Source organism: Hemitrygon akajei, chromosome 32, assembly GCF_048418815.1.
Source record: "Hemitrygon akajei chromosome 32, sHemAka1.3, whole genome shotgun sequence".
Taxonomy (NCBI): Eukaryota; Metazoa; Chordata; class Chondrichthyes; order Myliobatiformes; family Dasyatidae; genus Hemitrygon; species Hemitrygon akajei.
The window spans coordinates 33,467,777-33,488,252 of NC_133155.1; positions in this window are offsets into that span (position 1 = coordinate 33,467,777).

Below are 20,476 nucleotides of genomic sequence, written 5' to 3' on the forward strand. Positions count from 1 at the left end.
GGTGTTGTCTGGACTCATAAGCACCATGCAATGCTTTGCAATAACTAATGCCTGCCAATTTCCTAAAACAAACTTGCAGCCGTCTCAGTTTTACACAAATGCTCACGTCATCTGCAAATTCCATAAATGGTTCTGTTTAGATCACCCATGCAAGGTCATGAACTACGATGAACAGAACCCTGGCAAAGATCAAAAATCATAATTTCCCAGACTGAATGTATCATTAATAAACAATCTGTAATAATGCAGTGTCACACAGCTCTCAAACGACTCAATCAATTATCAAAATATTACAGTACATCATTATAACCAGATACATTCATCCAAGCTTACTGGAAATCAAGTCGTCACTGGACTTCCTCAATAAATATCCTGTCTTGAGCCTTCTGAAAGTTTATTGAGCAACAACACAATTAAATAATCAATCTCATACCATCTAAATTACAGATTCTCCTTTAAATATACAACTCCATAACACAAACCCATGGTACAGCACTATATTTTTAACCGCTCTCCAGTTAACACTGGCACTCTCTAAAAAGAATACACGATGACTGTATGAAGGAGTTATACAAAGCTTCTTGCACAATGTGAAAGAGAATCCAATCAGTTAATGGAATCCTGACTATTGTACTTCTCTGACAACACACACAAAATGCTGGTGGAACACAGCAGGCCAGGCAGCATCTATAAGGAGAAGCACTGTCGATGTTTTGTCCTCCCCCTTCTACTTTCAAATCTCTTACTATCTTTCCTTTCAGTTAGTCCTGACGCAGGGACTCGGCCCGAAATGTCGACAGTGCTTCTCCTTATAGATGCTGCCTGGCCTGCTGCGTTCCACCAGCATTTTGTGTGTGTTGCTTGAATTTCCAGCATCTGCAGATTTCCTCGTGTTTGCTATAGTACTTCTCTTTCAGGTGGTAGAGTCATAAAGTCAGACAGCACAGAAACAGGCTCTTCAGCCATCTGGTCCATGCTATCAATTGCTCTGGGGGAGTTATCAATAACTCTACAACTCTACGACTTCAGTATTCAGTGAGGTGATTTGCAGTAGCTCAAGTGCAGTACGAATAAATTCACTGCACAAGGAGGATTTTCAAACAACTGTAGCACACAATTCCCAACACTTGGACTCTATCAGAAGGGATTTCCTAATAAATGAGGGACACTGTAAGGGAATCCCTCAATCAATGCAGTGCCAAATGAGAAAATCTTAGCAGCTGGATTTCATTATGAGAAGCTCCAATATCTGGGACATACTACAAGGGAGAGCCCAATTATGGCTCTAAGCAGTAAGGAAATCTCCGTAAATGGAGCTTACAATCCCCAAACACCAGAGCGTGGAGATAGCAACACAGAGAGAGCAAAACATTGGAGCAGGAGTAGGCTATTTTGCTCTTCGAGGCTGCTCTGCCATTTAATATGTTTATGGGCGAATTATCTCAATATTGCTGCTCTTTTCTTCCATGCCTTTTTACCCTAAATGACTAGGAATCTGTTTATTCCCTTCTCAAATATATTCAATGACTTGCCGTCCTCCTCCTTCTGTGGGAGGGATTCCTACAGGATCATCACCCTCTTGGTGAAGACATTTCACTCTTAGATCTCACTGATTTGGTACGTCACCAAAAAATATGGAATATTACAGCAGAGTACAGGGCCTTTGGCCCTTAATATTGTACTGCCCTTTAAACCTACCCTAAGATCAACCTAACCCTTCCTTCCTACTCAGACCTCCATTTTTCTGTCATCCATGTGCCGATCTATGATGTTTCTTAAGTGCCCCTTCAGTTTCTGCCTCTGTCACCACCCCGGCAGGGCATAGCACACACGCAGCACTCTCTGTGTAAGGAACTTACCTCTGATATATTTTCCTACAATCACCTTCAAATTATTAAAATTATACCTCCTTGTATTGGCTATTTCCACATTGGGGAATAGTGTCTGGCTGTCCACTTGATGTACGCCACTTATCATCTTACAGACCTCTATCAGTCATAAACGCACCTGTCCTGATGAAGGGTCTTGGCCAGAAACATCAACTGTCTCAACACACACAAACTGCTGGAGGAACTCAGCAGTCCAGGCAGCGTCAATGGAAACTGTCGACGTTTCAGACCGAGACCCTTCATTAGTAACATCAACTGTTTATTTCTTTCCTTAGATACTCTCTGGTCTACTGAGTTCCTCCAGCATTTTATATGAATACTTCAATCAAGTCACCCCTCATCCTCCTTCACTCCAAAGGGAAAAGCCTGAGCTCAGTAAAACTATCTTCATGAGACATATTCTCTTGTCCAAGTAGCATCCTGGTAAATCTCCTCTGCACTCTCTCTAAAGCTTCCATTCCCTTCCTATAATGAGGCAGCCAGAACTGCACACAGTATTCCAAATGTAGTCTAAACATTACAGAGCGGAAACATTACCTCACAGCTTTTGAACTCAGTTCCCTGCATAATGAAGGCTAACACACCATATGCCTTCTTAACAACATTTTCAACGTGTGGCAACATTGGGGGACCTATGGACATGGAGCCCAAGATCCCTCTGTTCCTTGGCACTGTCAAGAATCCTGCCATTAGCCCTGTATTCTGCCTTTAAAATTGACCTTTTAAAATGAATCACTCAACATTTTTCTAGATTGAACTCCATGTGCTGCTTCTCATCAAGCTCTGCATCCCGTCACTGTCCTGCTGCAACCTAGAACAATCCTCCACGCTAATTTATGGACATCTTCAACCTCTTGCTCCAGCCGTTGGAGGTGCCCACTTGCCCACTGGCATCAATGTGCCCATGAGGAACATGATAACCTGCATCAATGACTATTGTCCAGTAGCACTTGTATCCACTGTGATTTGAGAGGTTACTCATGGAGCATATCAACTCCTGGCTGAGGAATAACCTAGATCTGCTCCAATTTGATTACTAGGACAAAAGGTCAATGCGATATATCATTTCATTTTCTCTTCACTCAGCTCTGGACACCTAGACAGGATGCTCTTCATTGACTATAGCTCATATCCTCGAAACTCATCACTCAGCTCCAAGGTCTAGGCCTTGATGCATCCCTCTGCAACTGGATCCTCAATTTCCTCACTGGTAGACCCCAATTAGTACAGATTGTCAACAATATCTCCTCCACACTCACCGTCAGCACAGGTGCACCACAAAGCTATGTGCTTAGCCCCCCCCATTCTACTCGCTTTATCTTATGCTCCAATGCCATATTTAAGTTTACTGATAACACCACTGCTGTTGACCAAATCAAAGGAGGTGATGAATCAGCATATAGGAAGGAGATTGAAAATCTAGTTGAAAGGTATGTAAACTCAACATAAACAGGAAAAAAAATGGTTATTGATTATAGGAAGAAGAAGCTAGACCTCATCTGGGGACTGGAGGTGGAAAGAGTCTAGAGGATCTGTCTTGGAACCAGCACGTAAGTGTCATCACAAAAAAGGAACAATAATGCCTTTACTTTCTTAGAAGTTTACGAAGATTCAGTTTGAAACAGTGGAGTGTAACAGAAACAGTTTTTAACCTACAGCCATCAGGTTGCTGAACCAGTATGGATAACTTCATTCACCAAATGAAGATATTAATTTCAAATGAAAATGAAAATAATGATAGAAGATGCCATTTCATTGGCTCTTCATCAAAATGCTCCTCATTGACCAAAATTCGATACTATCATCCCCTCAAAGAGGTTTTACAAAGAGCTTCTTCACCTTTGCCATCAGATTTCTGAACCCTCCATGAACCCATGGTCACTATCGCCGTGTTCTGATCTTTCTTGTTTGTTTATTTATTCTTGTTGTAGTTTATAGCATTTTTGTATTGCCTCTGCAAAACAATGTATTCACGACATACCGCTATGTCAGCAATGATAAACCTGATTCTGATTCAGTACGGATGCCACAAATTCACAACTTTACGTCACTGAAAACAAACCTAATTCTGATCCTGATTCTGAGATCTTTTACTCTGTATTCTAGGATATACCTTATAGCCTAAGTCTCGATAACAGGATTAATAAATTGATACACAATATCTCAAGAACAGGTTTACATATTGAGGTGCAAAGTTAGGAAATCTCAGTAACAATTAAATCTACAAGATATGCAGCTCTCGATATGAAACTCATTAATAACTGAATAGTATCACCTTCACTATTTACTCAGAATTAGGATCCCCATCGGCTGATTACTTTGAGAAAATCATCAATAATGATAATAGGACGTAACGGTAGCAGAGCAGTTAGCGCAATGCTTTACAGCCTGAGAGACTTGGGTTCAATTCCCACTGCTGTCTGTGAGGAGCTTGTAGATTTTCCTCATGGCTCTGTGTGTTTCCTCTGGGTGCTCCCATTTCCTCCCGTATTCCAAACACGTACAATTCATCTGGTCGAACTCAGGGTGCAATCACACTGATGGGATTATACTACAGGCCTCCTAATAGCCACCCCGACATTGAGGAACAGTTATGTAATCAGATTAAGGAAATGTGTAAAAATAATAGGGTTGTTGTCATGAAAGATTTCAGCTTCCCTAATATAAACTGGGACCTTCTTAGTGCAAGGGGTTTAGATGGGGCTGAATTTGTTAAGTATATCTAGGAAGGTTTCTTAAATCCATATGTGAACGGACCAATGAGAGTAGAGACTGTATTGGACCAATGAGAGGAGAGGCTGTACTGGACCAATGAGAGGAGAGGCTGTACTGGACCAATGAGAGGAGAGGCTGTACTGGACCAATGAGAGGAGAGGCTGTACCGGACCAATGAGAGGAGAGGCTGTACTGGACCTGGTGCTGAGTAATAAGCCTAGCCAGTTGGCTGACCATTCAGAGGGTGAGCAGTCTATGTTCTATGTTCTGTGTTCTGTGAGTTAGGGTCAGGGTCAGTAAGTATGGACATACTAGGGTGGTGCCAATAACACGTCAACACTTGCCCCGGCTCATCCTCGGGCTGAGCTGGCTGCTGACACAAACGACATATTTCACTGTACGTTTCGATGTTTCAATGTACATGTGACAAATAAAAGTAATCTATAGCTCGTTTCGTACCAAGATACAGTGAAAGTTTTGTTTTGCATGCCAGGCAGACAGATCTTGCAACACGTTACAGTATTACAAAGGGGAGAGCAGTAACAGAATGCAGAACATAGGTGCGGTTTCAGAGAAAGGGCAGTGCAGGGAGACAGGTAAGGTGCAAGAGGTAGAATGCGAGAGAAATAGTTGACGCAGTTTGATATTAACAGCCACGTTGGTGGCAACGCACTGCTGAAGATAGATTGATAACTACCGGAATTTAATAGGAGATCCAAAACCACTAATATCCAATAGAAGAAAATCCAAATCACTGCAAGTGAATCAGAAACGTGTTTAATATTACTGAGAGTGCAGTAGCAGCACAGTGCAATGCACAAAGATACTATAAATGACAATATACAGCATACAGAAAATGAAATTAAATATGTAATGCAAAAAGAAAGCAAAAATAGTGAGGTAGTGTTGATGGGTTGGTTCATTATCCATTCAGAAATCTGATGGGTAAAAGACCAGGGTTTATGGACTTGTGCACAGACACAGTCATCAGTAGGAAGTCCTATCCTTAACATCCACGTCCATTGCAGCAATGGGTTGTATTTCAGAGGACAGTATTTAGCCCACCACACTAGGGGCTCTGTCTCTGTCTCTATAACAGAAGAGCAGCAGATTTCATTAACTACTGACAGCCTTTGCCCATGGGCCAATAATGACGGCTGCTCTAACATCTTAGCCACTCTGCTATCAGGACAGATTGCCAAACATTATGCTCTTAATAAATTACTGGTTTAGATCCATAAGAGGATTCCACATTAATTGTGCCATTGTAATGGAATCTCCCTTAAATGGATTAAACTGTAAAGAAAACTTCATTAACAGGAGTTCACAATAGAGGGAGGTGGTATCCTTAAACACTAGAAAATACGATCTGGAAATACCCAGAATGTGCACTGCACCAACACAATACCTAAGACCTTGCAAGAGAAATTTCACACATTGAAATGCATTAGAAAGTCATCTCTAAAATAAAGGGAAAACAGGATACCAGTAAACTACAAGGAATTTAGGACAACTGCAGCAAATGTTATGTATCACCAATATTTGGACATATTAAAAGGCAAATCCAACTACCTGCAATATGCTTCAGGGAATCCCTATCCACTGCACAACTCTAAAGAGCAAACTATAGTATCTGCTTGACTTTGCAAAAAAAAATCTCCAATGAGAACAATACTGGAAACTGCAATAACAGCTAAACTCTGAAGGAAATGACAGCAATTATTGCGCACAACAGTGGAATCTCCCATTTCTGCAGAATTCTGTTAGAGGATCCTCATTGAATGTGGCATCCTGTAACAGAATCTCCCCAGCAACTATGCAGCTCTAGAAAAGAACTTCTAATAAAAGCAGAATTCTACAAAGATATTTTTATAGAATCCACAGTAAGTGTGAACTGGTGAAAGGGGGCATTAGCAGAGAGACGTTAGAAGAGATGCTGATGAGCTCAAAAGCTAATGAATACTGAAGATCAACTTTCCAGTGATGTGAACGGGCTGTCTCTCTCGGTGTGTCAGGTGTTTGTGATTATCCAAAGTCTGTAGATTCTGGAATTGTTCCTGCAGAACTCTCTAATGTATCCCCTATAGCTGCAAGATCCTCCCTGTAAGGAAACCCTAATCAGCATGAACAATCAAAGCAAACACGAGGAAATCTGCAGATGCTGGAAATTCAAACAACAACACACACAAAACGCTGGTGGAACACAGCAGGCCAGGCAGCATCTATAGGAAGAAGCACTGTCGACGTTTCGGGCCGAGACCCTTCATCAGGACTAACCGAGAGGAAAGATAGTAAGAGATTTGAAAGTAGTGGGGGGAGGGGGAAATGTGAAATGATAGGAGAAGACCGGAGGGGGTGGGATGAAGCTAAGAGCTGGAAAGGTGATTGGCGAAAGTGATACAGAGCTGGAGAAGGGAAAGGATCATGGGACAGGAGGCCTTGGGAGAAAGAAAGGAGGGAGGGGGAAGCACCAGAGGGAGATGGAGAACAGGCAAACAACTAAATATGTCAGGGATGGGGTAAGAAGGGGAGGAGGGGCATTAACGGAAGTTAGAGAAGTCAATGTTCATGCCATCAGGTTGGAGGCTACCCAGCCAGTATTTAAGGTGTTGTTCCTCCAACCTGAGTTGGATTCATTTTGACAGTAGAGGAGGCCATGGATAGACATATCAGAATGGGAATGGGACGTGGACCCCAGAAAAAGCAGGATCTCCCAGTGGCCACACATTTTAATTTCACGTCCCATTCCCATTCTGATATGTCTATCCATGGCCTCCTCTACTGTCAAAATCAATCCAAACTCAGGTTGGAGGAACAACACCTTATATACCGGCTGGGTAGCCTCCAACCTGATGGCATGAACATTGACTTCTCTAACTTCCGTTAATGCCCCTCCTCCCCTTCTTACCCCATCCCTGACATATTTAGTTGTTTGCCTGTTCTCCATCTCCCTCTGGTGCTTCCCCCTCCCTCCTTTCTTTCTCCCGAGGTCTCCCGTCCCATGATCCTTTCCCTTCTCCAGCTCAGTATCACTTTCGGCAATCACCTTTCCAGCTCTTAGCTTCATCCCACCCCCTCCAGTCTTCTCCTATCATTTCACATCAGGTTCAAACATCAGAGGTTCAGAGGGACTTAGGAGTCCTCGTGCAAGACTCCCAGCAGGTTAATTTACAGGTTGTGTCTGTGGTAAAGAAGGCAAATGCAATTAATTCAAGGGGAATAGAATATAAAAGCAAGGAGATAATGCTGAGCCTTTACTAGACACTAGTCAGGCAGCACTTAAAGTATTGTCAACAGTTTTGGGCCCCATATCTCAGAAAGGATGTGCCGTCATTGGAGAGAGTCCAGAGGAGGTTCACACGGATTATTCTGGGAATGAAGAGGTTAGCATGTGAGAAGCGTTTGGCAGCTTTGGGCCCGTACTCACTGGAATTTAGAAGAATGTGGTGGTGAGAATCTCATTGAATGTTCAAAGGACTTGATATGGTGGCTGTGGAGAGGATGTTTCCTATGGCAGGAGGTATCCAGAACTAGAGGGCAGAGCTTCAAAATTGAGGAGTGACCTTTTAGAACAAAGGTAAGAAGGAACATTTTTAGCCAGAGAGTAGTGAGTGTGTGGTGCGCTGTGGTGGAGGCCAAATCCATGGGTATATTTAAGATGGGAGTTGATGGTTTCCTGATCAGTCAGGGCATCAAAGGATACTGCGAGAAAGCAGGTGTATGGGGTTGAGTGGGATCTGGGATCAGCCATGATGGAATGGTGGAGCAGAGACTCGATGGGCTGAATGGCCTGTTTCTTATGGTCTTATGGTCCCTAAAAATTGTAAAATATTCTGAGATGATCACCAACAATGCTATGGTTCTGTAAAAGAATCTACATGAATTACAGCTCTGTAAACTGAATTGCTGAGGAGCAGGACCAGAAGAAATAAAATAGAAGAGAAACAACCACTATAACAATACTCCGGAGAGGGCTCACTAATTACTGGTATACACTATAAATTACCACAACATGCCAGGAGGAACTCCCACGTCAGTGGAATGCACAAAGAGAATGATCAATTACAATAATATTTATAAGGAATTCTCTATTATATCAAGTGGCAAGAAATCCCCTGCATAATCCCAAGTAAACATAGGGAAATCTTTGATTATTAGATACATATAGGAGCATCCCCATCAACTTGGGGCCACAACACAGGTTCCAATGTATGTCACGTCTGCCTACGTCAGGAAGGTAACCCTACCTGCAGGTCGGTGATGAGTGGCAATCCACTGGGACCCTTGTGATTCTTGTAAAAGACTTGGATGAGGAAGTTTGCAGATGACGCGAAGGTTGGCGGAACTGTAGATTGTGTGAAGGGTTGTTGTGGCTAGCAACAGGACTTTGAGAAGGTGCAAAGCTGAGCCGAGAAGTGGCAAGATGGAGTTCAAGCTGGAAAAGTGTGAAGTGATTCATTTCGGAAGATCCAATCTGAAAGGCAGAATTCAAGGCTAATGGCAGTGTGGAGGAGCAGAGGGATCTCAGGATCCACATCCATCGATCTGTCAGAGTTACCTCGCAAGTTGAAATGCTTTTTAAGAAGACATATGGTGTGTTGGTCTTCATTAGTGGGGGATTGAGTTCAAGGGCCATGAGGTAATGTTGCAGCTCTGTAAAACCATGGTTAGTCCACACTTGGAATATTGTGTTCAATCCTAGTCACCTCATTATAAGAAGGATGTGGAAGCTTTAGAGAGGATGCAGAGCAGATTTGCCAGGATGCTGCCTGGATTAGAGAGCATGTTTTGTGAGGAAAGGTTGAGCGAGTTAAGACTATTCCCTTTGGAGTGAAGCCGGATGAGATGAGATTTGACCAAAGTGTGTACGACAATAAGAGGCATAGGTAGAGTGGACAGACAGAGACTTTTTTTCAGGGCAGAAATGGCTAATGTGATGTTTGTAGGGAGGTATAAGGGGGATGTGAGAGGAAAAGTTTTTACACTGAGAATGAAGGATGTGTAGAATAACCCTACCAGGGGTGCTGGTAAAGGACGATGCATTAAAGACATTCAAGAAACTCTTAGATAGAAATATGGATGTGAGAAAAATGGAGGGCTACAAGGGAGGGATGGTTTAGATTGATCTTGGAGTAGATTAAAGGTTTGATATCGCATTGCAGTCTGAAGGGCCTGTACTGTGCTGTAATGTTCTATATTCTGTGTCCTATGTTCTAAACAGTAACGCATTGGGCAATCTTTGATTATTAGATACCTTATAGGGGTATCCCCATTAGCTGGAGAACACAACATACACTCCAGTGTATATCATCAGGGCAGAGGACATAATAGAAGGATCTGAATATAGATTCACCAGACTGACTCCTGGGATGATGATGATTCCTGGGCTTTTCACATGAGGTGAGACTGATAGTCTCTGCAGGTAACAGAGAAAAAGAAGTGTTCTCACCGAAAACTGCAAAATTCTTGGGGAGCATACTAGGACAGGTGGAGAGGCGAAGTTTCCCCTGATTATGATCTATCAAGATAAGGGGTCGGCCATTCAGCGTGGAGATGAGAACAGAAGTCCTCACCCAAGAGTTGTCCTCCTCAGAATTCTTAATCCAAGAAGGCTTTGGAGGCTGGGGCCCTGGTTATACCCAGGTCTGAGACTGATAGTTTTTAAGGGAATTGAGGGATTTAGGTTTGTTACAGAGCTAAGGTGTGCTTCTCAGATCAGAGGGAAACCATCTTACTGAGTGCTCAAGCAGACTTGAGGGAGTGAATCACCTACTCCTGTTTCTATTTCTTGTGTTCATAGGTAATCCAAGTGACTGGAATACATCACTGGGGAATCCTAGGTAACTGGACTACATCATAAGGGAATCCCAAGTGACTGGAATACATCATTGGGGAATCCCAAGTAACTGGACTACATCATAAGGGAATCCCCATTAATTGGAGTCATGACAAGTGAATCCTCAGAAACTTGAGTCTGTCACTGGCATCTTCAGTAACTGGACAACAAGAAAATCTCTAATAACTGGGGTGCAGTGTACAGACTCTTATAGTCATTGAATTACATGGATTGGAAACTAGACCTTCAGCCCAACTTGTCCAACCGATGGAGAAGCCTATCTAAACTAATACAAATGGCCTGAATTTGGCCTTATCCTTTCTAATCCAAGTACCTGGACAAATTTCTGCAAGAGCCAAACAAATCTGCAAAAACTGCGAGGGTAAAATGATCCTTATATATACAGGACTCCGAACAGAAGCCAGGATGTGGCATACAGATTATAATGGGAGATAGAAGAGGCATGAAAACAGGCAATGTTACAATGGTCATGGGGGCTTTCAATCTTTAGGTGGACTGGGAAAATCAGGTTGTTGCTGGATCCCAAGAGAAGGAATTTGTAGAATGCCTGCAAGTGGCTTTTTAAAGTAGCTTGTGATTGAGCCCACTAGGGAAAAGACAATGCCAGATTGGGTGCTGTGTAACGGTCCATGCAAGATTAGGAAGTTTAAGATAAAGGAACCCTTAAGAGCCAATGATCATAATATGATAGAATTCATCCTGCAGTTTGAGAGGGAGAAGCTAAAATCAGATGTAGCAATACTATTGTTGAGTAAAGTGAACTACAGAGGCATGGGAGAGGAGCTGGCTAAGGTTGATTGGAAGGGGCTACGAGCAGGGATGATGGTAGAGCAGCAATGGCTGGAGTTTCTGGGAGTAATTTGAAAGATGTATTATCAGTTCCTCCCAAAGAAGAAGAGTGGCTTGTGCTCTTAATTATGTAACGTATAAGGAATCCCCAAAATGTAGTACTCAATAATGCAGTTAATATATATAAAAGCATCCCCAACTGATTCCATCATTTTATGAGGCGATCACTACTTTCAGCTGCACTTCAAAATGGGAGTGAACACAGCCCAGGAGGAAAACACAATAAATGAAAACTTCTGAGCACACTTTAATGGCATTCCTATTAACTCAAACAACTCAAGATGGAATGTTCAATATCCAAAGATCATCATCAATGTTGAAAGGCCTCGACAGAGCAGATATGGAGAGGATGGTTCCTATGGTGGGAGAGTCTAACACCAAGGACACAGCCTCAGAATAGAGGGGAATCATTTTAGAATGGAGATGAGAAGGAATTTCTTGAGCCAGAGAGTGGTGAATCTGTGGAATTCTTTGCCACAGGAAGCCGTGGAGGCCACGTCAATGTATATTTAAGGCTGGGGTTGAGAAATCCTTGATTGGTCAGGGCATGAAGGGATACCGGGGGAAGGCAGGAGATTGGGGCTGAGAGATAAATTGGATCAGTCATGATGAAATGGAGGAGCAGACTGGATGGGCCAAATGGCCTATTTCTGCTCTTATACCTTATGGTCAATGAACCCTCAGTATCTGTGACATTTTGCAATGGAAGCCCCACCATCTGCAGGAAGTTGAAGTTGAAGGCGTCTACAGGGCTTATGGCAGTATGAACCATAGAACCATAGAACATTACAATACAGAAACAGTCCCTACGGCCCTTCTTGGCTGTGCCGAATCATTTTTCTGCCTAGTCCCACTGATCTGCACCTGGACCATATCCCTCCATACCCCTCTCATCCTTGTACCTGTCCAAGTTTTTCTTAAATGTCAAAAGTGAGCCCGCATTTACCACTTCATCTGGCAGCTCATTCCACACTCCCACCACTCTCTGTGTGAAGAAGCCCCCCCCCCCAATGTTCCCTTTAAACTTTTCCCCCTTCACCCTTAACCCATGTCCTCTGGTTTTTTTCTCCCCTAGCTTCAGTGGAATAAGCCTGCTTGCATTCACTCTATCTATACCCATCATAATTTTATATACCTCTATCAAATCTCCCCTCATTCTTCTACGCTCCAGGGAATAAAGTTCTAACCTATTCAACCTTTCTCTGTAACTCAGTTTCTCAAGTCCCGGCAACATCCTTGTAAACCTTCTCTGCACTCTTTCAACCTTCCTGTAATTATAAAGGTAAATGTACCAAAAGCTCTCTTTATTACCCTATCTACCTGTAACGCCACTTTTAGGGAATTATGTATCTGTACTCCCAGATCCCTCTGTTCTACTGCACTCCTCAGTGCCCTACCATTTACCTTGTATGTTCTACCTTCCAAAGTGCAATACCTCACACTTGTCTGTATTAAGCTCCATCTGCCATTTTTCAGCCCATTTTTCCAGCTGGTCCAAATCCCTCTGCAAGCTTTGAAAACCTTCCTCACTGTCCACTACACCTCCAATCTTTGTATCATCAGCAAATTTGCTGATCCAACTTACCACATTATCATCCAGATCATTGATATCGATGACAAATAACAATGGACCCAGCACTGATCCCTGTGGCACACCACTAGTCACAGGCCTCCACTCAGAGAAGCAATCCTCCACTACCACTCTCTGGCTTCTCCCATTGAGCCAATGTCTAATCCAATTTACTACCTCACCATGTATACCTAGCAACTGAATCTTCCTAACTAATCTCCCATGTGGGACCTTGTCAAAGGCCTTACTGAAGTCCATGTAGACAACATCCACTACCTTCCCTTCATCCACTTTCCTGGTAACCTCCTCAAAAAACTCTAATGACCTACCACGCACAAAGCCATGTTGACTCTCCCTAATAAGCCCCTGTCTATCCAAATACTTAGAGATCCTATCTATTAGTACTCTTTCCAGTAATTAACCTACTACTGATGTCAGACTTACTGGCCTATAATTTCCCGGATTACATTTAGAGTCTTTTTTAAACAACGGAACAACATGAGCTATCCTCCAATCCTCCGGCACCTCACCTGTAGGTACCAGCATTTTAAATATATCTGCCAGGGCCCCTGCAATTTCACCACTAGTCTCCTTCAAGGTCCGAGGGAATACCCTGTCAGGTCCTGGGGATTTATCTACTCTGATTTGCCTCAAGACAGCAAGCACCTCCTCCTTTTCAATCTGTATAGGTTCCATGACCTCACTACCTGTTTGCTTTATTTCCATTGACTCCTTGTCAGTTTCCTTAGTAAATACAGATGTAAAAAAACCATTGAGGATTCCCCCATTTCTTTTGATTCCATACATAGCTGACCACTCTGATCTTCAAGAGGACCAATTTTATCCCTTACTATCCTTTTGCTCTTAATATACCTGTAGAAGCTCTTAGGATTATCCTTCACCTTGACTGCCAAAGCAACCTCATGTCTTCTTTTGGCCCTCCTGATTTCTTTCTTAAGTTTTTTTTGCACTTTTTATACTCCTCAAGTACCTTATTTGCTCCCTGTTTCCTATACATGTCATACATCTCCCTCTTCTTTATCAGAGTTCCAATATCCCTCGAGAACCAAGGTTCCTTGTTCTTATTCACTTTGCCTTTAATCCTGACAGGAACATACAAACTCCACACTCTCAAAATTTCTCCTTTGAACGTCTCCCACTTACCAACGACATCCTTGCCAGAGAACAACTTGTTCCAATTCACGCTTTTTAGATCCTTTCTCATTTCTTCAAATTTGGCCTCTTTCCAGTTTAGAACCTCAACCCGAGGACCAGATCTATCTTTATCCATGATCAAGTTGAAACTAATAGTGTTGTGATCACTGGAACCAAAGTGTTCCCCGCCACACACTTCTGTCACCTGTCCTAACTTGTTTCCTAATAGGAGATCTAATATTGCATCCTCTCTAGTTGGTACCTCTATATATTGATTTAGAAAACTTTCCTGAACACATTTTACAAAATCTAACACATCTAGACCTTTAACAGTATGGGAGTCTCAATCAATATGTGGAAAATTAAAATCCCCTACTATCACAACTTTATGTTTCCTGCAGTTGTCTGCTATCTGCAGATTTGCTCCTCCAATTCTCGCTGACTATTGGGTGGTCTATAATACAACCCCATTAATGTGGTCATACCTTTCCTGTTTCTCAGCTCCACCCCTATGGCCTCAGTAGACAAGCCCTCTAATCTGTCCTGCCTGAGCACTGCTGTAAGATTTTCCCTGACTAGCAATGCCACATTCCTACCCTTCATTCCTCTGCCTCTATCATATCTGAAACATCTGAACCCTGGAACATTGAGCTGCCAGTCCTGCTCCTCCTGTAGCCAAGTTTCACTAATGGCTATAATGTTGTAATTCCGTGTGTCAACCCATGCCCTCAGCTCGTCTGTCTTCCCAACAATACTCCTTGCATTGAAATAGACACACCTCAGAAGATTATTCCCACCACACACAAACCTTCTACTTGTGACTTTGCATGAACTTTTAACGTCATTTATTTTCACCCCCGCTCCACTATCTACTCTGGCACTGTGGTTCCCATCCCCCTGCAAATCTAGTTAAACCCCCCCCCCCCCCCAATAGCACTAACAAAACTCCCTGCAAGGATATTGGTCCCCCTGTAGTTCAGGTGTAACCCGTCTCTCTTGTACAGGTCCCACCTGCCCCAGAAGAGGTCCCAATGATCCTGAAATCTGAAACACTGCCCCCTACACCAGTTCCTCAGCCACATGTTCATTCTCCAGAGCATCCTATTCTTACCCTCACTGGCACGTGGCACGGGTAGCAATCCTGAGATTACCACCCTCAAAGTCCTGCTTTTTAACTTCCTACCAAGCTCTCTATACTCACTCTTGAGGACCTTCTCACTCTTTCTTCCTACGTCATTGGTACCGATGTGTACCATGACATCTGGCTGACCACCCTCCCACTTCAGAATGCTGTGCACGCAATCAGAGACATCCCTGAGCTGCTTAAGAGTGTGAAGGATCCCTCAAAGCAAGTTGATAGAATAGTTACAAAGGCATATGATGCATTGTCCTTCATTAGCCGGGGGACTGTATTCGAGAACTGTGACGTGATGTTGCTGTTCTACAAAGTTCTCATTGGACCACACTTGTTGGCAAAAAATGAATTCAAATCCTTAGAAAGAGGTGACATAGGACTGGAAGATGTAGAATCCTTGTGGATTAAGAAACTGCAAGGGTAAAAGTACCCCGATGGGAGTTATATGTACAGGCCTCCGAACAGTAATCAGGATGTGGGCTACAAATCACAACGTGAGATAGAAAAGGCATGTCAAAAGGACAATATTACAATAGTCTTGGGGGATTTCAATGTGCAGGTAGGTTGGGAAAATCAGGTTGGTTCTGGATCCCAAAAAGGAGAAGTTGTAGAATGCCAACAAGATGGCTTTTTAGAGCAGCTTGTGGTTGAGCTCACTAGGGGATCAGTTACTCCTGACTGGTTGTTGTGCAATGAACCGTCAATAACAACAGCAGCCTATAAAGGGATTCCCTGTAACTCAGCATTCCTCCACGGAGTCTCCAATAAAGCAATATAATTCCCAATAACTGCAGCAATCAGTAATGGATCCCCCATAATGACAGCATTCCTTAATGGAATCCGCATTGCTGGTCTGCTCTGCAAGGCCGTTGCCAATAATTGCTGCAGCCCAAATTCCAGGAGTGTCTGCAGTCTACATCTGTACAACTGGGTGGAATCACTTGTCACTCGCACAATGGCACTGTGAACATTAGAGTGAACATCTCTCCCAGCTACTTGGTGTTCATGTTTAAGTTGTCTGGGTGGCCAAGCCACACAGTGCAACCCTGCCCACCCCTCCCCACCACAGCCAGGGCCCCACGACCTCGCTGGAAGTGGCCATACATGGAACTGAAGCTATCAATCAGCTGGCTCCATGCTTATCAGTTTGCGTGACCCCTGCTAAGACCAATGGGCACAATCAGACTCCAGCTGGACACTCATTGTTGATAATCTGACCTAGGGTCCTTCAATTTAACCACAGATTATGTAAGATACAAGATTTAAGATTGCTTATTGTCATTCTTCGGTATATAAGAGTAAAGGAGAGTGAAATAACCGTTACTCTGGATCTGATGCAACGTAAAGAGCAGAATAAAAAGCAAAGCTATGTGTAAATATAAAAGCAATCCTATGAAACACAATGTGCAATGTTATACACTGTACATACATACAGTGACACTAGGTGATGGCGTGGTGGAGGTTTGATCAGCCTCATGGCGTGGGGGAGGTCATTCTTTTTGAATCTGGTGGTCCTGGCATGGGAGCTCCACGGCTTCTTCCCTGATTGGAGTGGGCCGAACAGTCCTTGAGCAGGGTAGCTTTTAAACACGCCTGATACACTTAAAGAGCACGTGGCCAGGGGCATTCCCTGAAAGCCAGCTCGATTCTGCACTAAAAGTAATCAGCTCCAAGCTAAACGATACTACTGCAGGGCAGCACGGCAGTGTGGCGGTTAGCACAGTCACTTTAGAGTGCCAGCAATCAGGGTTCAATTCCCGCTACTGTCAGTAAGGAGCTCTCCGTGACCACCTAGGTTTCCTCTCACATTTTAGTGATGTTCAGGTCAGAGTTCGTGAGTTGTGGGCCTACCCAGTTAACACTGGGAGCATGGTGACATTTGCGGGCCGTCCTCAACACAATCCTTGTTGATTCGATTTGACACCAACAACACATTTCACGGTACGTTTGAATGTTTTGATGTAATGTAATGAATCTAATTTAATATACTAATCAGAGACCCAGGCAAGTGGAGACACAAAGGACTGCAGATGCTGGAATCTGGAGTACAATCTGCTGGAGGAACTCAGCAGGTCGAGCAGCGTCTGCAGGAGGAACAGAATTGGGCGGGGGAGGGCAATGACATTCAGAGGTTTCGACCCAAAACTTTGACAGTCTCTCTCCTCCCACAAACGCTGCTTGACCTACTGAGTTCCTCTAGCAAATTGCTTGTTGCACCCGGGCAAGTGTGGTGCTTCTTCATCTGGAAATCCCACTGGCGTGTTTGCCTGTCGCACAGAGAGGGTTTGGTCTCACCTGTTGGGATGACGGCAGCCGCTGGGATCTCCCTTCGGCCTTTGAGCCTGAGGATGGCTTTTAACTGTCCAATTTCAATGGCCACTCAGCTGCTTTTGACTAATTTCCCCATGATTTTGATTGTTACATTCGTCAGCTGGTAAGGCATAGGCATCTAATTGGTCAAACTTCAGTGGTTCTGCTCCCTGGATTAGCTCTGTTCTTGCTCTACCGCATTTCCAGCCAAGTCTACAATTGACTACAATCCCAGTAAGCAGTCAGAAGTGAACCTAGTACTGTGCAGTCAGCCCAACACATCGCGGGCACTTCCTTCCCCACCGTCGGAGGTATCTATCGGAGGTGCCACCTCAAGATGGGTTAGAGTTCCCCATCACCTGGACCATGCAGCTGCCACTGGGCTGGAGATGCAGAAGCCTGAAGGCCCACACCACCAGGATCAAGAACGGCTATTTTATTTCTTCTCAGTGATACGGTTCTTGAGCCGACCAGTACAACTCTAATCACTACAGTTCTGCAACTTCGGTCACTTCGCATTAAAATAGATTTTTTAGAAACATAGAAAACCTGCAGCACAATACAGGCCCTTCGGCCCACAAAGTTGTGCTAAACATGTCCCTAACATGTCCCTACCTTAGAAATTACTAGGGTTTCCCATAGCCCTCTATTCTCCTAAGGTCCATGCACCTATCCAAAAGTCTCTTAAAAGACCCTATCGTATATTCCTCCACCACCATTGCTGGCAGCCCATTCCACACACTCACCACTTTCTGAGTAAAAAACTTACCCCTGACATCTCCTCTGTGCCTACTCCCCAGCACCTTAAACCTGTGTCCTCTTGTCTTGTGGCAACCATTTCAGCCCTGGGAAAAAGCCTCTGACCATCCACATGATCAATGACTCTCCTCATCTTATACATTTCTATCAGGTGACCTCTCTTCCTCTGTCGCTCCAAGAAGAGAAGGCCGAGTTCACTCAACCTATTCTCATAAGGCATGCTCCCCAAGTCAGGCAACATCCTTGTAAGTCTCCTCTGAACCCTTTCTATAGTTTCCACATCCTTCTTGTAGTGAGGCGACCAGAACTGAGCACAGTACTACAAGTGGGGTCTGACCAGGGTCCTATATAGCTGCAACATTACCTCTCGGCTCCTAAATTCAATTTCTCAATTGATGAAGGCCAATACACTGTACGCCTTCTTAACCACAGAGTCAACCTGTGCAGATGTTTTGAACATCCTATGGACTCAGACCGCAAAATCCCTCTGATCCTCCACACTGCCAAGAGTCTTACCATTAATCCTATATTCTGCCATCATATCTGACCTACCAAAATGAACCACTTCACACTTATCTGGGTTGAACTCCATCTGTCACTTCTCAGCCCATTTTGCACCCGATCAATGTCCCGCTGTAACCTCTGACAGCCCTCCACACTATCCGCAGCACCTCTAACCTTTGTTTCATCAGCAAACTTACTAACCCATCCCTCCACTTACTCATCCAGGTCATTTATAAAAATCACAAAGAGTAAGGGTCCCAGAACAGATCCCTGAGGCACAGCACTGGTCTCTGACCTCCATGCAGAATATGACCCATCTACAACCACTCTTTGTCTTCTGTGGGCAAGCCAGTTCTGGATCCACAAAGCAATGTCCCCTTGGATCCCATGCCTGCTCACTTTCTCAATAAACCTTACATGGGGTACCTTATCAAATGCCTTGCTGAAATCCATATACACTACATCTACTGCTCTTCCTCCATCAATATGTTTAGTCACATCCTTAAAAAATTCAATCAGGCTCGTAAGGCACGACCTGCCCTTGACAAAGCCATGCTGAGTATTCCTAATCATATTATACCTTTCCAAATGTTCATAAATCCTGCCTCTCAGGAACCTACTTTACTTTACTTTATTGTCACCAAACAATTGACACTAGAGTGTAAAATCATCACAGCGATATTTGATTCTGTGCATTGCGCTCCATGAAGTACAAATCAAATTAAATATAATAAAAAATTAAATTATAAATCATAATTAGAAAATAGAAAATGGAAAGTAAGGTAGTGCAAGTCAGGTCCGGATATTTGGAAGGTACGGCCCAAATCCGGGTCAGGATCCGTTCAGCAGTCTTATCACAGTTGGAAAGAAGCTGTTCCCAAATCCAGCCATATGAATCTTCAAGCTCCTGAACCTTCTCCCGGAGGGAAGAGGGACAAAAAGTGTGTTGGCTGGGTGGGTCGTGTCCTTGATTATCCTGGCAGCACTGCTCCGACAGCGTGCGGTGTAAAGTGAGTCCAAGGATAGAAGATTGGTTTGTGTGATGTGCTGGGCTAGGTTCATGATCTTCTGCAGCTTCTTCCGATCTTGGACAGGACAACTTCCATACCAGGTTGTGATCCATCCTAGAAGAATGCTTTCTACGGTGCACCTATAAAAATTAGTGAGGGTTTTAGGGGACAGGCCAAATTTCTTCAGCTTTCTCAGGAAGTAAAGGCACTGGTAGGCCTTCTTGGCAGTGGACTCTGTTTGGTTAGACCAAGTCAGGTCATTTGTGATATTTACCCTGAGGAACTTAAAGCTTTTGACCTGTTCCACCTGCGCACCACCAATGTAGATGGGGTCATGCGGTCTGCTACTCTTTCTGAAGTCAACAACCAATTCCTTCGTCTTGCTGACGTTGAGGGATAGGTTATTGTCTTCGCACCATGCCACCAGGTTCTTAATTTCCTCTCTGTACTCAGACTCATCATTACCCACGATGCGACCTACAATTGTGGTGTCATCAGCAAACTTATATATTGAGTTTGATGGAAACTTGGCTACACAATCATGGGTGTACAGTGAGTACAGTAGGGTGCTGAGTACACAGCCTTGTGGGGCACCGGTGCTCAGAGTGATTGTAGAGGAGAGCTTGTCCCCTATTTTTACAGCCTGGATCCTGTCTGTGAGGAAGTTGAAGATCCAGCTGCAGATCTGAGTGCTAAGATCCAGGTTCCGGAGTTTAGAAATCA